We start from the raw sequence: 21,492 nt of genomic DNA on the forward strand, positions 1-21,492 counted from the left end.
TCAAAGGGAACTTTCAACCCAAGTATGTTCAGCAGTTCTGTTGGATGCTCTGGGAGGCAGTGATGTCAGGAAAAAGGCATCCTTCAGTGCGGAGTGAAACAGCACTAAGCTGGGGAATTCTGCACCATGATTAGAGGTCTGGGCAAGCTTGAAATAGTGAGCACACTGGCTCTAAGAAAACCCCAAACCCGTTATCCCCTAATAAAACGGGCTTTGTAATGAACTAATAAAAAATCCGGCCACATAAATGTGCCTTTGAAATTTTTAAATTAGATCAGTAAAAATGAACATATAGAATTCTAAGACCATTCTAAGACTCAAAGTATTGTGGTAATTCCCACTCTGTCTGATATGGCAAATATGAGAAGGGAAGACAGAGGAAGTCTGGAGGGATGTGGTGCGTAACTGTGGTCTAGAGACCATTAGCATGATTGCTGGGAGGCGCTATATTTCTCATGCAGCTTCTCTGCTGAGCTAAACATTTCGAACAGCTTTTGCCGTTCTATATAATGGGTTGACTAATTGGGACTTCTCTCTTTCACCCAATTCATTGCCAGCTCCACTGGTGGTAAGAGCCGTGTAATGTAACAAAGATTTACAAGTATTGATTTTTAATGACAGACTTTTTTTTTTTAGGTCATATCATTTTGGCAAGGGCAAACATGGAAGGTGAGGAGGGATTCTTAATTATATAGAGAATCTAGGAAGAGGAAATGAAAAAAGAATTTAAAAACAACAGAATAAGTGAACCTTCCCCAGGCATCTTTGTAGTCCTTATTTTTCTCTAGATTGTGTGTTCCCAAATGCATCAGCTCCAAGGTGGAGAGCGAGGGCCACTGAAACCCTGAGGCCAGGCTGGTGGAGAACTGTAAATTCACGGCCAGCCTGGGCTACTAGATAAGACCACAGTCTTAGGAACAGAGAAAGATGAATGTAAACACCTCTTCTGCATATTTTGAGAATACTTTTTTAAACATATTATGAAGGCTGTCATACGGTGACAGAAAGTAAAGTATTTTATAAAGCCTGCCAGGGTATGAGCACCATCCAAGGATAGTAAGGTCTGTGTTTCAAATAAAACCTTATATGAAGAAGGAAACCGGACCAGCCTCTCATAGTTTATTTCTGTCTCTTGTCAGCAGTAAGTGCAGTTTGTCACCCTGAGTAGACACAACTGTTAGCAGGGAAGGATAAATGGGTACAAGGAATTTTCGGGCTGGGATAAGGTATAAAGAGCCATCTATTGCAAATTAATAAGAGAAACCATAGGTTGAAAGGCAAGCACACACACACACACACACACACACACACACAGAGAGAGAGAGAGAGAGAGAGAGAGAGAGAGAGAGAGAGAGAGAGAGAGAGAGGAAAAATTGGTTAGTAGGAATTGGGTTCTATAAAAAATATTTTTGAATCCTTTTCAATCATCATATACGACTTAGACTATTGTATGCTTGCAAACTCCGTTTGTCATATACCCACTGAGTGCCTTTCTTGTACCTGGCAGTGTGACAGATGCCCACAATCATACATACTTAAGAAACAGAAAAAGAAAGCCGGGCGTGGTGGCGCACGCCTTTAATCCCAGCACTCGGGAGGCAGAGGCAGGCGGATTTCTGAGTTCNAGGCCAGCCTGGTCTACAAAGTGAGTTCCAGGACAGCCAGGGCTATACANANAANCCNTNTCNNAAAAAAAAAAAAAAAAAAAAAAAAAAAAAAAAAAAAGAAAAAGAAAAAAGAAACAGAAAAAGAATATGGACATTCTATCTTCTGTTAACTTCAAGCATTGTCAGTATACTCCAGGTACTGTAAGTTATCGGCCTTGAAACTCTGCTATCAAAAGGGGCTTAGTAGAGCCAGGGATCAATCGATCATTGGAAATGTATTGTGGAAAACTTGATCTGAACTTACTGACACTTGAGCCAACCACATGCTTCTGCCTTTTCTAAGGAGAGTTTGTTTAAACAGAAGCTGGGCTAGCCTGTAACAACCGTTCAGGCAGTGCAGTGGGTTCCTGCTGAGGCATGACCCTGCCCCCAGGCTGCCCAAATATTGAGAAAAACTCTCACTCTTTTTCTAAGAAACCGCATTCTTTTAAAGGCTCCCTACTCTATCATTAAGTCAGAAAGATGGGGGGGGGGGTCTTTGGATGGTCATTTCTTAGAAAAAGAAAAAATGTCTTATTTGGTTGGAGTTTTCAATGATTACTGACGAGAAATTACATTCTCAGGAAGGAAAATGGGGAAAAAAAAACATTGAAATACTTTTTATAGGACATATCTAGAAGACTTCTTGCTTGGCTAAATACCATCATTTCTAGTAGTCCTTTCCTGGTTTAGAACTATGAAAGAATTTTTAGAAATTTCTGCCGTTTATATTCTAAAGGCAGGTCAGATACTAAAACTTCTATTCAAGTATATAATCAGCCAACATGCAATTGTGTAGACTGGGGATTGCTTTATGAATAGTTTGAGTTAAGGGAGAGCATTCATCCCTTGCTTCCCATACAGCACATCACCACCGAGGTTTTTATATAGCTCTAGGTCCATCCTAGCTGACATGGACACGATCAGCATCTTGATATGAGCACAGTATCATTTCATAGCATAGGCTGTCAATCACAACCGGGGATAAATGTAGACACTCGCTCTCCAGGTCACATGCATTTGCACTTGGGTTATCTAATCCATCATCCATCTATCCATTCACTTCACCAACACATAGTACTATTTGTTCTTTTTTCGGACTGCATGTCATTCTAGCCGAGGCTGACTTGTCACTCCCTATGTAGCCCACGATGGACTCAAATTCACAGAAAATCCAGTAAATATTAGCTCATACTATTGGAAGTTAAAACTGGCCCTCAGACTTTAGTAGATCCCTAGACTTCAGCACAGCTAATGCCCTGGTGGATGCGCCATTCAGTCCTTGAAACCCAGCAAGTAGGTAGTAATGCCTGCCAAAATGTTAGCGGACATCTATTCCATCAAAGTACACAGTTCTGGGAAAGACCGTAATGTAGTAACTTTCATTTTCTGCTTCTTGATACCTGGTTTTGCTAATTGAGGTATGATAATCCAGCATGTGGTGTTTGTGCTTAAAAGCTCATCCTGAAAAAGGCTCAGGGCTACAGTGGGGTCCTAAACATCTAGTATAGTTACCGGACAGCTAATAAAGACTTTCTATTGGTTTGAACCTGAAAAAAAAAAATCACAGATAATCTTCCTGCCTCAGCCTTCAATATGCTGGAATTACATACAGGTGCTAACTACCACGCACACACAGCTAATCGTAGTGCTTCCAGAAGAACAATCCTTGTCCTGCATGCTCCTGGGACACTAGGGACCTCAAAGAGCCTGTGGTTGAGCAGAGACTGCCTCCTGTGCAAGAAGACACTTGCTTCAACCACTCCACCATGGTTCTTAATCGCTTGGTGGTGATCAAATGGCCTTTTCACAGGGGACACCTAAAACCATCTGCACATCAGATATTTATATTACCATTTGTAACAGTAGCAAAATTACAGTTATGAAGTACCAAAATACTAATGTATGGCTGGGTCGCCACAGCATGAAGAACGGTGTTAAAGGGCTGCAGCATAAGGAAGGCTAAGAACCCACTGCACTAAGTGTTTTTAAGGCAAACATCAAAGTCAGTCTATCACTGTTGCATCTCATACTTGAGGGCTGTATTATTTACTCAGTGGGAGTCAGCGACAACATAGGACAGTATTCAACAGTCTTGAATGATTTACGACTACAAGCTGCCAGACGCTGCAGACTAAGAAACGCAGAACACACTAATGTGGAAGACTGGAAGGGCTTGAGGCACTGACTATCCTAGGCCGCGCATTATGAATCTTAACCATTTACCAAGTTGTGTCTAAAAGAAAATACGTGATGTCTAGCATGCCAAGAGATACTTTGAGAAGGTGATGCCTGGAGGAAGGACACTAGGCTTTTGGTTGTGTGTCTAGTCTATTTCTAGAAGCACAGCACAAGTCCGAAAGTAAACTATTGCTGGGATTCAGGACCTACCTACTTCTCAGAAACTGTCTCAGATACAGACATCCTTCTCATTACTGGAAAGATCCGGAATGAGCTGGCAGAGGCAGCTGCTGTTCTTATGCATCCTACCATGTTGCTCACTCTAAGAGGCTTTGTCTCTGACATTCACAGAACACAGCCCCATATAATCTCCAAGCCTTGGCGCCCAGGTTTCTCCTGAAACTCGTTTTCTCTTCTGTCTATGAAACACTGTGCTTTAAGTGAATAGACATTTTAAGACAAACTGTGATTCAATTTCTATTCCATAAGACACAAGCAGGTAACATGCTCAGCAACATTTTGAGGAATCGGAGGAATGGCAGATTCTTATCAAACATAAGCAGAAATCACTACTGTAAATGGGGTTCCGGTCTCAGAAGGAAACCCAATCATTCGTAAACTCTTCAGCTTCCTGAGGATCTAAACGACAAAGCGGACGACAACAGCTACGGACAGGTCTCTTTCAAAGGTGTGTTTTCATGGGCAAACATATGCAGTGCCTGCCTCTCCTTGTTCCCCATGGCCTGCTTGCTTTCTTGTGATGGTCGCCACTGCCTTCCACAGCAGAGTATATTACTCTAACGCAGTGGGGAAGAACAGACTGAGAAACCACAAAAGTGACAGTGGACATCATGTGACACAGACAGTAATACATTACCAAGTGGCAGATTCCATCAAATGAAGCATCACTGCAATCAGAAGGACTTACCTAAAAGTAAGAGACAGAAAACACAAGTAAGAACTTGGTACTACGTCCACCCCTCAGCACACTAAGACATGCAGACATTCTAACAACCGGTGGGCAAAGCAAAAGGAACATACTACAGCAGGTTGGGAAACACCGATTCCTTTAGAACACAAAGGCAAACTTGGCAAAAATCAATGCCAGGTGGGGCAAGCATTTTACTTTCATATTACTTGGCTCTCAAATGGATTTGGAATGTAGTTTTTACTCGCGTGTGTGTGTGTGTGTGTGTGTGTGTGTGTGTGTGCGCGCGCGCGCTGAACTCTGTATGTGTTTATAGCACCTTTGTTCCAAAGACCTCTGGTTACTGTTAAAGAGACTGCCAAAGCTGCAAGTTTCAAACTACCTTTGCCTCCTCAGACACAAGGGAAAGATGCCAGTACACCGAACGCTACGGCAATTTCCTCTGTTGGTTTTCTTTCCCTTTAACACTTAGATGTTTGGCTATTTGCTTTTTTTATTTCCCAGAGTGAACAGTGATGTTCATGAAAGGTGCCAGATTAACAACCTGGGGAAATTAAGCGCCTGCTCTATGGATAGAAAATGTTCAATGTCACGGAGGTGATGAAAGGTTCCCCTGTGCTGTGCTTGCCTATATTCTTTGGGCTGTGACCCACGTCACCCCAGCCCTCCAGTCTTCATGGTCCATTAAGGTCGTTCACTGTGCAGGCTGCTAACCAGGGCAGACAATCTAGTTTCTGCTTTGCTGCTGCCATTAGTGTTAATACTACAAAGTTCTGATCCCTTGGGAACAATTTATATTTGCTGACAATTTGTTTCAGAACAACAGAAGAATAATTTGAACTTGAGACAGATCTCAAATTCTTGGTAATTTTCTAAGTTTGGTAAATATCCATTAATTTGGCTTTGAACAGGAGCCAAAACTTTGAGTGATCATACTGAAACCAGTCTCAGCAAATTCGGTCACCTAAAATGAATTTGAATTTTCCTTCCGACATAGTCAGAGACCTTAGTTCCTTTTCACTCTACTAAGCTTATTCAAGAATTTCATCACTTGTTAGTAATTACAGTAAAGGTTTGGTAGGTGTTAAAGCTAATGTTATATTACATATAAAATTTGAAAATCTGTGCAAATCGAGAAAACCATCTCCTTCCTACACCCGCAGGTGCTCCAGGTCTGCGACCCGCTTGAGCATGTGGTTGTTATCACACAGTCTCCTTCTTGCCAAGGGATATGCAATGCTTTGGCTTTAACCACTCAGATGCCCAGCAACTATTTATTGGCCTCACCATGCTAGTTCTCCACATGAAATCCAAGGGCCAGAGACAGACAAGAGTTCCGAGGCCAGGGTTTCTAGCGGTAGGGAAAGCAAGTCTGGTAAACACATGCAAAGCATTAGTGGACCGATGCAGCACAGCACTGAAGCCTGCTGACTAACAGACCATAATAACTCGGTGTTACTTGGAAAGATCACAGTATTCATCTTGGTTGTTCCTCGTCTCTGCCATTGTCCTTTCTATCAAACATCACAATTCTGCACAGCTCCAGTAGATTTCCATCTTAATGTGACCAGCACTTCCTGTAATCTCTAATCTCTAGAAGCACTGGGGAATGCGAATCCCAGGCTCCTGGTGATTCCAGCAAACACATGGTAATACTTAGACGGAGGGTGCTCTGCCTAAATCACAGAGAGGAACCTTGGAAAATTTTAGTTTGGGAAACTTTGGCTTTTTTCCCCCTTTGCCATGCAAAGACTTTATCAAGTAAGGCCATACAGTATTAAAACCTTTGGCTTTGGCTCAAGGCTATGCTGTTGCTGGCAGGGGATCTAACGGGGAAAGGTGGGGCAATCACCTTTATCAGGAATGACCTTAATATTATGGAAAGGCTCCTTCCTCCCCTCTGCTTCATCCGCCTTACTCAAAACCTGAAACCCAGATGTGAGAGCGGAGATTATCTCCAAAACCAGCAGCAATTTATTGTAATTACGCTAGTACAAACATCAGGGAGGTGGAAAATGTTATGCCGATTTAGTAGTGGGCCACACCCTGTGTATAAGTCCCAGGCAAGGAAATGAACCTAATCTAACCTAATCTCCAGGGAGGTCTCTGTTTCCCATAACCCAAGACAACTAGAAACCAGTTAGAAAACTAATAACCAGATGCTATGTTACGTGATATAGGCACCGACAGATACCTCTTCCTTCCTTCGTCACTGGTTAGCTCGCTCTATATTGTTTCCAGTGTCACCTGTCAGTCCTATATGTTAACAATAGCAGTTGAAGCAACAAGGCGCAGTCTCCCTAAACAAGACTGAAGCATGCAGCACTTGTCTGATTTAAAGCACTTGGATGGCTACTCTCATAGTACTGGCAGCTACTTAGGCTAAGGGTACTGAGTGAAGAGGCCACCAACAGTCTCACTCAGCTGTGGACACTGTGAACTACAGTAATGACCAACATGGCAAGATATGGCCACAGGTGCCAAGGGCGAAATGAAGGTCACTGGGTTAACCAGTAGCATGCTGATAGATTTAGGCTCCACTCCACATGAGAAACGATGTGTAAGGTACTGAAAATATGGTGAGGGACTCGCCTGGGAGCTCAGAGGCCCCACCACTATCAGCCTTGTAAACAAACACAGTCTGACACTGCCCTTCCTTCAAACTCCTATCTCTGTACTCTTGGGCTAGTACAGCTCTCAGATCTCATGAGAGAAGTGTGTTCGCGCAGTGGAGGCTGGTCACTTAAAGCACAGAGAGGAAGTGTTGGTGGGATACTTATAGACAGAACATTTATATGTATGACTTCCCCTCACCCGCAAGGCTCAGGGGCCACGTGAAAGAGAAGGACAAAAGGACATCTAAGAGCCAGTGCTGAGGAGGACTGGAGTTGAATAGTATCTCCTGGATATTACAGGGTGGCTACACTGATGAATTCTCAGCAACTGTGGCTATCTGCACACCATCAAACCAGGCACCATTCTAGCATGGAGTGGTGGAAGGACTTATGAGGAACTATGAACTGCTGATGGCTTCTGGGGGGAAAGAGCCAATTTTTCTTTAATGGTGCAGTGGTAGGTAGGTAGGTAGACAGACCACACAAACTGGACAGAAAGAGTTATTGCTATTACATCTTTTTGAGTTGCTCACCATTGGGGTCATATAAATCCCCAATATGGCAGGCTATTACTACTCTCCTCTTGGATACCTTCTAGAAATTGAAATCAAGGAGACCCAATTGCTGAAAACACCCATTTGAGTCATAATCATGAAGAAATCGACTGGGTAGTGACCTGGATGATTCACCTCTACTGACTAGCTTTCACATTTCTGTAAAGTTCTAGGCACATTACTAGGGCAAAAAAGTATCGTTGATTTCACCTAGCCATGAATTGTTCAATATACAAAACTGATCTGCTTGGCAAGATAAGGCACACTGTGGCACAGATGTGTGTAATAGTGGCACAGATGTTATGGGAACAACCAACCACTTTCTGGCTTAAGGATGGCTGCACTCTTACGGAGGCCATGGACCTGTGGCAAGACAGGCTGTAGAGGAGAGCTTAATAATATTATTCTGTAAAATGGACACAGACTCAAAGAATACCAAATGGCTTAATGTTATACCCATAGATCAGTGCATCTCTCAACCTTCATTAGACAAGCTTCTTCTTATACAAATGGCGATTAACACAGAGACCCACAACTAGTGAACATGCAGAGAATATGAGACTTTGGCATGTCCAGCCCTAAAAGGGCCATTTGTAGTCACCCCTCCTTTGAAGGTTCAGGGATCTTCTCAGAAGAAGTGATGGAGAGATTATAAGAGCCACAGGTGGTAGATAATAGTCAAGGTAATAGTGTTTTCTGAACCCAACAGGGCAGATGGATGAACATGTGAACTAAAAACCAAACAAACACAAAACCTTGTGACCACATATACAAGTCCTGTGCAATCTTAAACCAGACAAAATCACAGGGGTGGGGAAGGTGGACATGTAGCCCCATCCTTAGCTGAGGAGCATTTGATAGCTATGGGGAAAGGCATACACAGTTCTGGTTAATGGTGTGAGCTCTGGTATTCAGCCACACTCCCTATGCCTTACACCTAAGAATAGCTGGGTAACACAAACTGGACTTAATGGAGAGGGGAGGAGAAGAGGGAATCGGGGAAAGGGAGAAGCTGGGAGGGTAAGGAGGTCGGTATGGATCTGGCAGGAGCTACTGAGTGGAGTGGGGGTGAGAATATGATAAAAATATATAAAACGCTCAAAAATGAACGAATATGTTGGATTAAAAAGCAAATAAACAAAACACTTTGAGTATGGCCTTAAATTGTGATTACAACAAAATCTGTGTGATTTGGGGGGTCAGTTCTAGGTTGCTCAGTACCAGTCACCCTACTGGGAATGGAGTTTCGTTTCTGATGCTCTTCTCTATTGCATAATAGATTAGAATTTATTTAATTTTATAAGCATTGTATATGCCTGTGTGCGTTTTGTGCATGTAGGAGTCTTCAGAGGCCAGAGGAGAAACTGGATCCCTTTAAACTGGAGTTCCAGATAGTTGTGAACCTCTGTGTGTGAGTACAGGCAAAGGTCCTCTGTAAGAGCAGGAAAGGAAACACTCTTTTTATTGCGGAGTCATCTCTCCAGCCCGGGACAGAATTTTTTTTTTTTTAAATGATCTGGTTCCTTCCTTCCTCCCCTCACCATATGGTGGGGGGCACTCAAGTACAGGTCACTAAAACTCCATAATTAACACAAGAATGATCTATTGAGAATCAGTTTTGTTTTTATGTTAATGTTTGTTTTAAGACACAGTCCTCTAGTTAAATGGAACATTCAAGCCACAATGTATTTTCCTCACAATGGGTAGAAGGTAACCAAGATAGGCTCAAATCATTCACACTCATGGTCATACAGAGAAAATCAGAGAGATCAGACTTCCGAGCTGAGAACAACCAGGTGACTTGTTCTTCTAACACCGACCAATGAGTAATGAAGTCCAAGGACGGAGAAAGAGCCCAGCAGAGAAAGTCACAGCACAAGCGGGTGTTAGCCTGATGCACAAACTATAACGCATCGCACTAAACAACCAGGTAAATGCTCAAAGAACCATGAAGAACATAGGGTGGATCAAGTCTACATAAACAAGACAAACACGTTTACTTTAAAACAACGTATTTTATGTCCTCTACCATGTACCATACACAGAGTTCAATGAACAGGGCCCTGGGTGGTGAAGCAGTCAAGGAGTTCCGCGCGATGCAGGATCCTACCCACCAAGAAGCTTGTTCAGTTTGGCTGACATGCTGCAACTGTTAGTTTGCTTATCTGATCCAAAACATCATCAGGAGCAGTTGCTCTTAGCTTTAATTTCTTGAACTTACAAGAAAATTCTAAGTGTCTGCAGACCAAGTGTAACCCAAGTTGAAATTTTCTTACGGGAAGAACAGACATAAAATAAACAAGCTGGATTCTCATCATTCCAGAGCTGAGTTTTAATAATACACAATAAAAGAGGCAAAACAAAAACTTTGGGATTTGAATGATGACCTTCGTGGCTATAGAGAAGAGAGACTTTCTTTGTATATGTCTTTTAAAGGAGCCTTTGGAGGAGAAAATTACAGACGATCACCTCACAGAAAAGGCTGAAAGACAAGACTCAAGACAGCCATCTGTGGGGAGCAGTTATGGTAATTACGGGGTACCGGACATGAGGAAAAGTGGGTGTTGGCAAAGATACTCAAAAGGAGCGTGTAACTTTTTCAGTCATGAAGAAGGTTGGAAATTATTTAGGGAAATGACTTACCCAAAGGAAACAACCCAAAGAGAAACCATCAAAAAGGATGCAAGCGTGAAGTGAGGGAGAGCCACTGGGGAGAATATGTTTGTTTCTGTGGTTGTCTTTCTGGAGGCAGTAAACTGCAGCCACCCTCTCAGACGGCCTCCACCTCTAGAAGCCACTGTGCCCTCCAGCCTGCACAGCTGCATGGCTCCAGCTGTTAGCAGAGGTGCTAAAGGCATTCTGGCCCACCGCCTTAGGGTATCTTAGAATTTGCTTCCCCTTTTCTTATAAAGATTTCTACTTCTTGGTGGCTTCTTTTGTCTTCATCCTACTGCTCTCGACTCTGGTTCTGGGCATATGAGCTGTAATATGTATGGGTCCTGGGGGTGGGCAAGAATGGAACATGGCTGGGCTGGGGCAAAGGGACTGTGGTAGGAACTGGATGTAGGCATCAGGCAAGCGGAACAAAGGTCCAGCCTGACGTCATGGTTACCTCTCTCTGTGATCTCCATCCTTATGTTCTTCCTCTTGGGACAGGAGAAAAACCTGAAGAAACCCAAAACCTTTCCGAATGTATAACAACCTCTTTCTCCCCATACTCAAGTGCTTATGACTGTTAACCTCTTGCATGTGTTTTGTATTTAAATGAAAAATTGAGAATTATTAGACATATATTGTAAATAACTTATCATTTTAGAATGTTACAATTTAGGGTATTTTTTGGAGGGGGGTATGGCCACTCATAGAAATTTGTTTAAATTTTTTTGTTCTCTCTCTGTGTGTATGCACGCGTGCACATGAGTGCTTGTGTATACACACCACAGCACATGTGGAGGTCAGAAGACAAGTTGCAGACATTTGCTCTATCCTTCCATGGGGAGCCTGGGATTGACTTGATCAGGCTCCATAGCACAAACATCTCCTCACTCAGCCTTTCCTCGTCTCTGATGGGTCGGTCGTTCACTGCTGTTCTCACCAGTTCCTTCTCTTGGCTTCTTTCCATTGCCTTCAGTGGTAACACAGGTTTATTGTTATTGTTGGAAACAGGGTCTTATGTACCTCAAGCTGACCTCAAATTAACATGTCACCAAAGCTGCCCTCGAACTCCTCATCTTCTTGCCTCTCAAAGGCTGGGCACAGGCTACCCATACTTAGTATGGTATACGCTACCACAGTTGGTCTAACAGTTTTGTTATGGGAACACTGATATTTAGTCTGTTCACTACTAATCCTAATGGCTTGGCATATTACAGAGAAAACAGACGATACATTCGGCAACTGACATATGCTCTCGAGATTAAGAAAATTTTAGAACACCCTAATTAAAATTTCCTATTTGAATATGAACAGTCTGATTTTCATTTGGAGGTTAGGATTTTTAGAGACCACTTAAAGGAAAAAAACCCTTCAACTTGTGTTAGGACGGCCTCCTGCAGGAAGACAATATAATGTTTCTTAGTAGGCTAGACCCAGATGGATTTCCCCTAAAGCTCTGGCATAGATAACATGTCTTTGGTTGCATAAAAGATGGAATGGAATAGTTGGCTTGTGTTTACGATACATGCTGTACAAAACGACATTACATTGGGCAAGGCAAGATGCTTACCCCGAGAGGCAAATGGGAATACACATGGACTGAGGAAAATCAATCAATATATATGTATATTTTATCTCAGGTTAGGGCCACAGTATAGCTTCACTGAGCATAAGCTCGGGAGACTTGTTTGAACGCACTCTGTCTTTTTCCACTCATTTGCACATAGAATTGAATTCAAGCCAATTAGTGTTTTATGATAAAACTCCACTGTAGAGCTCAATAAGTATTGTTTGATAAATCAATTTATTCCTGGTCTCTTGACTTGTAACACACCAACAATAAAGACAGAGATAGACAGTATATCAAATATGAAGATCATAAATCAGGTATGAATATAACTCAAGAGAACTATACATACATACTTTTTGCAAAGCTCCCAGAGTCCATAGATTAGAAGCATTTGTGATGCAGTGGAAAAAGTACTGTACTCGATGCCAAGAAAGTAGGGTTTCAACCTCAATTCAGACACACATTACCCAAGTTAACTAGGTCAGTGTCCTCATCCCTAAAATGGCACAGGTAATAACTGTCCCACACTGTTGGTTTGTGGCTAAAAGAAAAAAAAGGCATTTGAAAGCATCCGCTATAATTATGGCTCACAGTGGGCGTTTGTTTCAGGTTTCTTTTGGAATGAGTTTGTCAAACTGATGTGGAAAGACAAAAAATTATGTAAGAGAATGCTGAACATGTGGGACACATAGTAGGTGCTGTGCAAGTACTTCCTGATCTAAGCTGATATAAACGCCAAGCTGCTCTGACTGAGTCAGTGTGGTCATTGGTGCTAAGTGCACTTAGGCTTCATAAACACGAGCTTAAGACAAAAGCCCTTCTAATCAGATCTGGCAAGCAAAGCAGAGACAGGGTGAGGTAAGTGTGAGGCTATCGAGCTGAATAACAGGGATGGCAGCACCTCAGTGCCTGAGTCACACAGACACTCTGCAAGACACAGCTAGAGATAATTCTCAGGTAAAGGCCATCGGAGCCATTACGTCATCCCTCCTCTGCCCTTTATGCATCAATCATGTCGCTGGACCCTGATGCAATCCACCAAGAATGTCTGATTTGCAGAAAGCAGCACTCTCAGAACACACACACACACACACATCGAAGAAAGCAATCTGAATGCAAACCCAAGCTTCTGGCATTTCCTTTTGTGTAAATAATGCTTTAGTGGGGCAGTCTTACAAGTGGGATGCCTAACTATGGATTAAGCCGTTTGGTTTGAAGGCCTAAAGGAGGAGACTTCATCACTGTGAACAATTACTCCAGGTTCGCATTTCTACATCAGTAAAATTAGATATTTTTCAAGGTCCCTCTCAGCTTTGCAATTTTGTTATTAAAAATTCGGGCTAATTACAGCCATACAGTGGGTAGATAAACAAGCCAGACACAGAATCAATTTGTTTCCTCTCAATTGTGTAGGTCACTCAATGTTTAGGCTACTTTTAACCCCATCTGAGTTTAGAAGAGTGTGCAACAAATCAAAAGATATTCAAAGCCTACTCTAAACCAAATTCAGAGTTGGCCTTTACATGAAACACCCACTGTCTTGACAGAATGTAACCACACAGACCAAGCTCTGCAGAAGGAAAAACTTCTTAGAAACCAGGTCTCCACCGCCAAGAGAAGGAGGTCAGCTCTAGTAAGCCTGTCGCCACGTTTTCCACCTGCAGTGACGGGAACCTTTCTAAGAGTGGCCAGTGCAAACATTCAGACACCTATCACTGCAAGAGCTGCAGTGGGATCTCCATCGAGGGGTGTTCCCTAAATAACGTGGGACTGGGGGAGGGGGGCGGCAGAATACAAGCCCAATGGAGATGAAAACCAAATGCCTAATGCTTCCTTCACAGCTGACTTGGTGTGAGGTCCCCTGCCTTTCTCTGTAAGCAGCTGGAAGGAGGGGGTTAACCTACTGCACCTGGGCCACCATTCAACAGGTGCCCAGCCTTTAATTGTTCAGATGAATGATTTATGAGGTTTGGCAGCAAAGACAGGGCAGACTGGTTTAAATTTAAAGGCTCCAACCGATAGGTATTCTGAAAATCTTGGCCACATTTTCAGCAAGCACTGTACCTCCTGGGAGGGGACAGAGTAGAAAGGGAGAAGATGTGACTTGTTGGATGGGAAGACAGGACCCAACTAGATGGAACATGCCTTCATACCCTCTCCCTGGCCCATGCTGTACCGTGTCCTTGCTGAGCCTCTTTCTGATGGAACATGTCTTCATACCCTCTCCCTGGGCCATCCTATACTGTGTCCTTGCTGAGTCTCTCTCTACTGAAAACAGTGAGACATGCATAGCATTACAGACAAAATCCCAGCATCCTCATTCCCACACACAGACCTTACTGGGTTTGTTCTGATTGTTGATAATACGATTCTTTTGGTCAGGTAAACACAAGTTGGTCAATTTTTTGCCTCAAAGTCCCGCACAGCAAGGATTTTAGATTTTGCTGCTATATGGTTTCTGTCACGATGCCTCTCCCCTGTCATTGTAGGATGTGAACAGCTCTAGACGATACATAGACGAACAGTTACAGCTTTGTTCCATTAAGACTTATTTAGAAAAACCAGGTGGAATTTAGCCTCTTGGCCACTCTGGTAAATGAGAGGCTATCCTAGCTGTCACCAAATTTACCTACCACCCTTAACAGAGATTAATTGTAAGCCTCCATTAAGAGGACTGGCATCTGTTATAAGTAGCATTATTAATATTAGACTCAATCAGACCTCATTTTGGGTAAAAGAGAAAGAATATGAAATATTGGATGATTTAATGAAAAGCAAGTGCTCTGAAACAGGTAACACTCAGAAGACAGGTTGTCTAGGAAAATATGGCTCCGGCCAAATCCCTGCCCTACCCCAGACCCAGACCCATGTCTTGCTACAGAGCAAACGACAGGCATTGTCACCATGTTTATAGAGGACACAGTTACTTTATACTACACTCGAAATAGCTCAGTTCTTTTAAAATCAACCTACATATTAATTCTGTAGACTATATAAAATACTTCAAATAACAAGCACCAAAGAACTTTCACTTTTAACAACACTGAGGTTGTTTTTAATAAGCATATATTGTTTTGTGGATTTAATTTTTCTTTCATAAAGAAGTAGCAAGAGTAGGTAATCTTTGATGTGGTGATTATTCAGCACTGCTTAGCTTAGGCATTCTGTGACTTTGGTGCTGTCGGCATGACTTTTCCTCCAGATGTCTAACTGCTGCTTCCAGCTCCTTCTGCCCCTGCCTCAGCCTAGCCATCACATGTTCCTGGATCTGCAGCTGAAAGGGACTCCATAGCAGTGCCAATATCCGAGCCTCAGGTCCAGTGAGAGCTAGATAGTGAACAAGAACACAAAGACACATGCTGTTTTCTGAGTGTGGGCAGTGCTCTGCTGTGGCTCTGGCCAACTGTCTTCCTTCTAAAAGCAAGGAGGCTGGAAAACCCCGGGGAAGTTGAAGGGCAGAGGCGTGAAGGATGAAGAGGGGACATGAAGCAATCCAGGGTGGAGTGCAGTGAATACTGTCTTGACTCTAGGACAGTGTCTTCACTCCTGACCATACATTAGAATTACTGGGAACACTTTCAAACAATAGGCATGCTTGGACTCCTTGCTGGCCAGAGGCTCCCCACCCCAGTGCCTCTCCAGGACTGAGAGCCACTAGAGTTGAGAGACTGACCAGCATCTTTATATCCACATGAATAGAGGGCCTCAGAGAGTAGAGGGAACTAGACTATGTGTGAAACTCAGCTATAAATTTTGAGGGTGGTGTGCATGTTTTGTTTTAATCTAGAAGATTAACTGGATTCACTGTGTGGGGATGGGATGAAGCCCTGGGGATTCTCTCCTTACCGTTGAGCAAGAGACCACAGAAACAACAGATCTTTTAATTAGGACCTTTTGCTTGAGCCTCTGGCAAACTGTAAGGCAAATGAATCATCAAGTGGCAGGCTTCTTTTATGTGTTTAGCAAAGGGCTGATTGAATAGGCTAGGCCCTGAGCTTTTCCTTGAAGTCCAGCAGATTCACTCTGTGGACCACAAGAAGCAATTCCCAGGGCAGGGAATGTGGCCTATACAAACTAAAGATACATGTGTCCATGGTTCCATCTCCAGGCTCGCGCAAATCTAAATGAAACAAGAGAAGAAACTTCCATATAGTTCTGGGCAGTTGTTAGGATTTTCTTCCACCTATCCTACAGATACTACTGCACCTCTGTACCTCTCACTGAGGTGCGGAGAGAATGCTAGTAAATCTCCTAAGACAAAGTAATATATGCTGTCTGCAAGACAGGGCCCCCTTCCTTCCTGTCTCCTACTTTGTACTTAGTATTCTCTTCTAGTGTGGAAATTATTCTTTTCCTTCCCTCCTTCTCAACCCCCAACCCTACTCAGTCCCTGTCCCTCTGTCCCACCTTCTCTCACTTTGTTGCTTTCTTGTTTCTTTTAGGCATAGAGGACTGACACTAGGGTATCATCAGGCTAAGTAGATAAGTTCTATTCAGCCCCCCCTCCCCCCTTAAAGTCACTTTTTAGTACTTATTTATTTATTTATATCTTGAGATGGGGTGTTGGTTCAGGCTAGCTTGAAAGTTGGGATCTTCTTGTCTCACTCTCTTGAGTACTGGAATTCCTGTTTTTTTGTATAATTTCTTAAGTATGTTTTCTCAAACAGAAATGCTTTAAAAAGGATTACCTTTTCAAAGGTACTCTTCTGTGCAAGCACAATTTATGACACAGATGTTCAATAATTACATCCTGAGTCGTATACCCTGAGTACACAGCAGAAGTGCCCATGAAAGCCAAGGATGGCTTCAGAGATATCAGTGCTGAGTCTTAAAGGATAGGCCAGAAATTCTCCTGGCAGGAGGTTTTCTCTGGGTGTTCACTTGAACTTTCTTTCAAAGGCTTTGGAGAGCTACAGGAAATCTCAACGCTGGGGCAAGCGTAACATGATTGGGTCTTGTGAGAATCACTTCTTTAGAAGCGCAGTGGAGAATGAATGTGAGGTAGACAGGCATTTGGAGGGTACAGAGGCTGCAATACTGCATTTTCAGGCAAAGATGAATCTAAAGTACTTCTGGATGTTGAATTAACTGGCAACATGTGGCTGGCTGGTCTCCATGACATGTGTTTTGTATGCCTGTGTCACTTCCAGATTCATCTGCTCTTCTGGTACTCATTCCTTCTTTGTTCCAATACCCTGTTCTATGCTCACTGGTAGAGAATTTACTCTGCAGTGCCCCACCATGTATCTTACTGAACTAACGTCAATCTTTATGAGATGAGGTGAGGATACATACCTATCAGTTAAGTAGGTACAGTGGCTAGATGGGCGAGAGGAGGGTATTAGCAGGAGAGCAATGGGACTGTTAGGATTTGATTGGCTAGGGCAGGCCAGGATTGCTTTAGGAGAAGACAATAAATTCCATTCGACATTTGGGTGTTCAAGATGAGCTGGCTAGAAATCAGGTGGAAATGATGTCTGGAGTTCAGAAAGTGTGAGACGCTTTCAGAAACTGGCGAGTATGCCCTGCCGAGGCTAGTGTTCTGCTGCTATCACGGCTGTAGTACTAAAGCCCTGACCTGTGGCTGTTGCTGAAGCAGGAGCTGATGCTATTCTTACCTTGGATGATCTTTTAGCTATCTATGACGGTCGGTACACAGGGCAGAAAAGAGCCGTGCAACGCTGGTTCTTAGGAGTTGGCACCAACCCACTGTAGCTGAGGCTAAGGATGAACAAATGAAAAGCAAAGAGTGCTGGAAATAAAAGTGTGCCTTTAAGGGATGGATAAAGATGAGGAAGTGATGGAGAGACGGGGATGGGGCGGGGGACCACACTCAATAAATACAGCAAACGAGGAACAAAAGGGATCAGAGAAGCCCACAGAAAAAAAATTATTTCAAGACTGATAAAGTAGCGTCCACTGCAGCTGTTGTTGGAAAGCTAAGGTGAGTGTGTGCTGGGGATCGTCTGTGGCTGTGATCATAGGATTTCCCCTGTGCTTACATGGGAGGACTGACGAGAAGACAGACACAGAGTGAATGGGACGTGGTGGACAGGGAACAGACCCTCTGGAAAGCAAGGGCAGGGAGATCCAGGGGCAGCAGCGACAGGAGGAAATGGTTGCTCATACCTCCTATTTATTGTTAAACAGAAGAGTGCTAGCATAAGCATAAGAAGGTTGAAAGGAAGGAAAGTCAGGACTGAAGGGGATGGCTGGGAACACATACGTAAGAGGGCCAGCAACAGGTCTGCTCTAGGGGAGATCAATGACTGGGTATAGGATACAAATGGAGTGAATTCACCCCGGGTAGGAGCTATTATCTCTTTAGAGACAAGGTACTATGTGGCCGTATAGAACACGGAGAGTGTAAGGTTTCATCTGCCTTTAAGTAGATCACAGAAATATCAGTGAACTATGCACTCAAAAGGTAGCTGGGAGATGAAAAGGGGAAGAAGTGACTAGAATCTCAGAAAGCTACGGAACAACTGAATGCCAGGACTGTGGCACGTCTCTCCTGGAGCAGAGGTACAGCTCACAGGTCCACTTCTCTTGCCAGCTGTGTTGGTAAATGTCTATTTCCAAAAATATACATATATTTTCTCTTCTATTAAGAGGAGGTGCTAGCACACAGACATTAAAACACCTATGCAGAACAGCTTGGAGACCATCTTGTAGTAAGAAAATATCATTTTCAAGTCTGAAATAGAATACCTATGATACTTTTTCTTGTATAAATTGGTATTGTTTTAGGAAGCAAAGTGTATATATATATATATATATATATATATATATATATATATATATTGAAAGACATCTACCTTATGTTAAATGCTCTTCCAATACTCTCTGAACTTTCATCTGAGACTAACTGGCTTTAACTATTGTATAGCAAACACCTGAGTTGGATACCCAGGATCCATAGAAAAGGCTGCTTATGAGACACATATTGATAACCCTAGCACTGGAGGGGGGGGGGGCAAGTGGATCCTTGGGACTTACTGGCCAGCCAGCCTAGGCAACTAACTTGAGTTCTAGGCTAGTCCAGGAATAGTGGAGAGATCCTGAAAGAATGACACTTAAGGTTGTCCTGTGGGGCACACACACACACACACACACACACACACACACACTAAAGCCTTTGGACTGGTCATGGTAGTAGGTATTTTTAATCCCAGCCCTTGGCTAGGGATGCTTGGCCCCACCCCACTCTCTCAAGGAAAAGAATAATATTCATTTTGTTCAGTTATTCTTGGACTAAAGAAGGATTGATACCATATATGAAAGTGTTTTATCAACTGTTTCATTCTTAACCATTAGATTAAAAAATCTGTTGAGAAAAATCACTGATTTTTTTTTCCTATTGAGTCCTTGAAAAAAAAAAGCAGTACCCACTTTAAAGGCACATGCCTAATAATTACATACAGAATCGGGGCGGGGGGGAGGTGCAGGGAGTCTCAGTTGTTTAGGATTGTAGAACAAATGTTAATAGAAACTGAGGTAGAAGTGGCCAGGAGAAAGAAGGCAGAACGAGGAGCAAACTGACAAGATGGAAAAAGTGTTCCTGGGACCAGCAAGGCTGGCTGGCGTCACTACAACCCAAACAGCCCTTCCAGAAAACCCGCCACTGTGCTTGGGAGGGAGAAGGCAGAAAGAGCTAGCTCCCTTCCCTGCTGCTGCTGCTGCTGTATGTCTCTTTGAACTGTCGATCCAAATGCAAAGACACCTGTCTGGTAGGAGTTCAGAAGCAAGGCTAAAAGTGCCTCTCAGATCTTTTTGACAGAGCAACTCTTAAAAGGAAAACTAAAGAAAAATTCCAGACTTCGTTTTCTTTCTTTTTTTTTTTTAAAGGCTGGTTTGGATTATCATGATAATTCTCTTATTTTTAGTCATTTTTTTTTATAGGACAAAACAGTTGTTGACATGGGATGATAGTTGAAACAAGATTCTCCCAAGTGTGTCCTGACAAGCAATGAAATCCCTGCTCATCCTTGCATTCTCATGGAGCACATTTCCTTTGAAATTTTTATTTGATTAGGAAAATAGAGCTGTTCCCCAGAAACAGAAATAATGTCCCAGAAGAACACTACCCTCTCCATCTTTTGGGAAGCCAGTAGGAAGACAGACTGGCAAATCTATTTTAATGTCTGTTTACTATGTTTTTTTTTCCATATCAAGTTAATGAAATGTTTACCAGTACAGTGTTATTTTTAAGTTAACAAAAGCATTTTGTGAGCCTTGCTTACTAGACATGTGCATGCAATTTCAAATGGAATTTCAAAATACTTTCATTACATTCATTCACGGAGAAAATAACTCAGACCTCAGAACTGTGTAAAAGCAATTTTTAATTTTGGCTCACTTTGGTAACAGAATTTTAGTCTTGGAGGACATGCGGCTATTTCTATTTTAATCAGATGGAGGTCAGATCACCGCTTACACTTCCATGTTTGTTTGTATACAGTTGATATTATCTTTCTCAATTTTGGATTTTTCAGAATGTCTTGCTGTATAGTCCAGACTGGATTTAAACTCAGCATCTACTTGTTCAACTTCCCGAGTGCTAGGACTATAAGTATGTGCCACTACTATACCTGGCTCTTCTTCCAGTATTTCTTGAAATTCTAACTAGATGAAGGTTTCTCGACTCTAATGCTTTGGGTGATTTGGACTCTGATTATTTACTGTAGAGGAATGTCCTCTGCAGTATGGGGTTGACTTGGCTCTCTGGCTTCTATTGAGTGGATACCTTGAAGTCTCCCAACCAGAAGTGGAACAGCCCAAAATATCTCCAGACATTGCTAACTGTCTCATGAGGACCAAGTCCTGTCATCAGCATGAGGACAAGAAGAAGAATAATCATTCTACCACTACTTGAGTTCAGGGACCTGCCTCTGAACTTAGTATTTCTTTGTGTCTTGCTCAACTAGCATAAGCACATTGTAATTCTTCTCATTAAAAAGAGACCTTTGGGCTGGAGAGATGGCTCAGCCCTTAAAGGTTAGGCTCTCAACCAAAAAGATACCTCATCTTGTTCCTTTTCTTTCCCTTTGAACTTAAAACAACCCCCCCCAACAACCTTCTCACATTCTTTTGTTAAAAATGCCCTACAGTAAGGATGTGCTTTTCTTTAAAAAATATGTAGAGCTCAGTAGGCATAAGAAAAATCACGTTATAAAAAATTTATAGTAATATCCTTTAATGGCCATGGAATGGAGAGCCATATAGTCAATGTAGCAACTTTTATTAGAAAGCAAACAAACAAAAATATTAGCAAGGTGGTGGTGGCACAGACTTTTTATAAGCACTTAAGGAGGCTGAAGCAGGTGGTTCTGAGTTACAGGCC

The 21,492-nt window shown here is 42.7% G+C and overlaps 2 protein-coding genes across 4 annotated transcripts in view; one reads left to right on the plus strand and one right to left on the minus strand.

Moving 5' to 3' along the window:
- Cmss1 (cms1 ribosomal small subunit homolog) overlaps positions 1-21,492 on the minus strand; it is a 298,038-nt gene that overhangs the window by 141,865 nt on the left and 134,681 nt on the right. The window contains exon 1 of one of the 2 annotated variants that reach the window (XM_029470283.1): positions 4,705-4,726. The exons of the other annotated variant lie outside the window; for it this stretch is intronic. The gene's annotated coding sequence lies outside the window, so the exon portion shown is untranslated. Of the gene's footprint in view, positions 1-4,704; positions 4,727-21,492 lie in introns of those variants that run through there. 2 annotated transcript variants of the gene reach the window in all.
- Positions 1-21,492, plus strand: part of Filip1l (filamin A interacting protein 1 like) — a 234,488-nt gene that overhangs the window by 86,165 nt on the left and 126,831 nt on the right. The gene's annotated exons all lie outside the window — the stretch shown is intronic.

This window comes from Mus caroli, chromosome 16, assembly GCF_900094665.2.
Source record: "Mus caroli chromosome 16, CAROLI_EIJ_v1.1, whole genome shotgun sequence".
NCBI classification, from domain to species: Eukaryota; Metazoa; Chordata; class Mammalia; order Rodentia; family Muridae; genus Mus; species Mus caroli.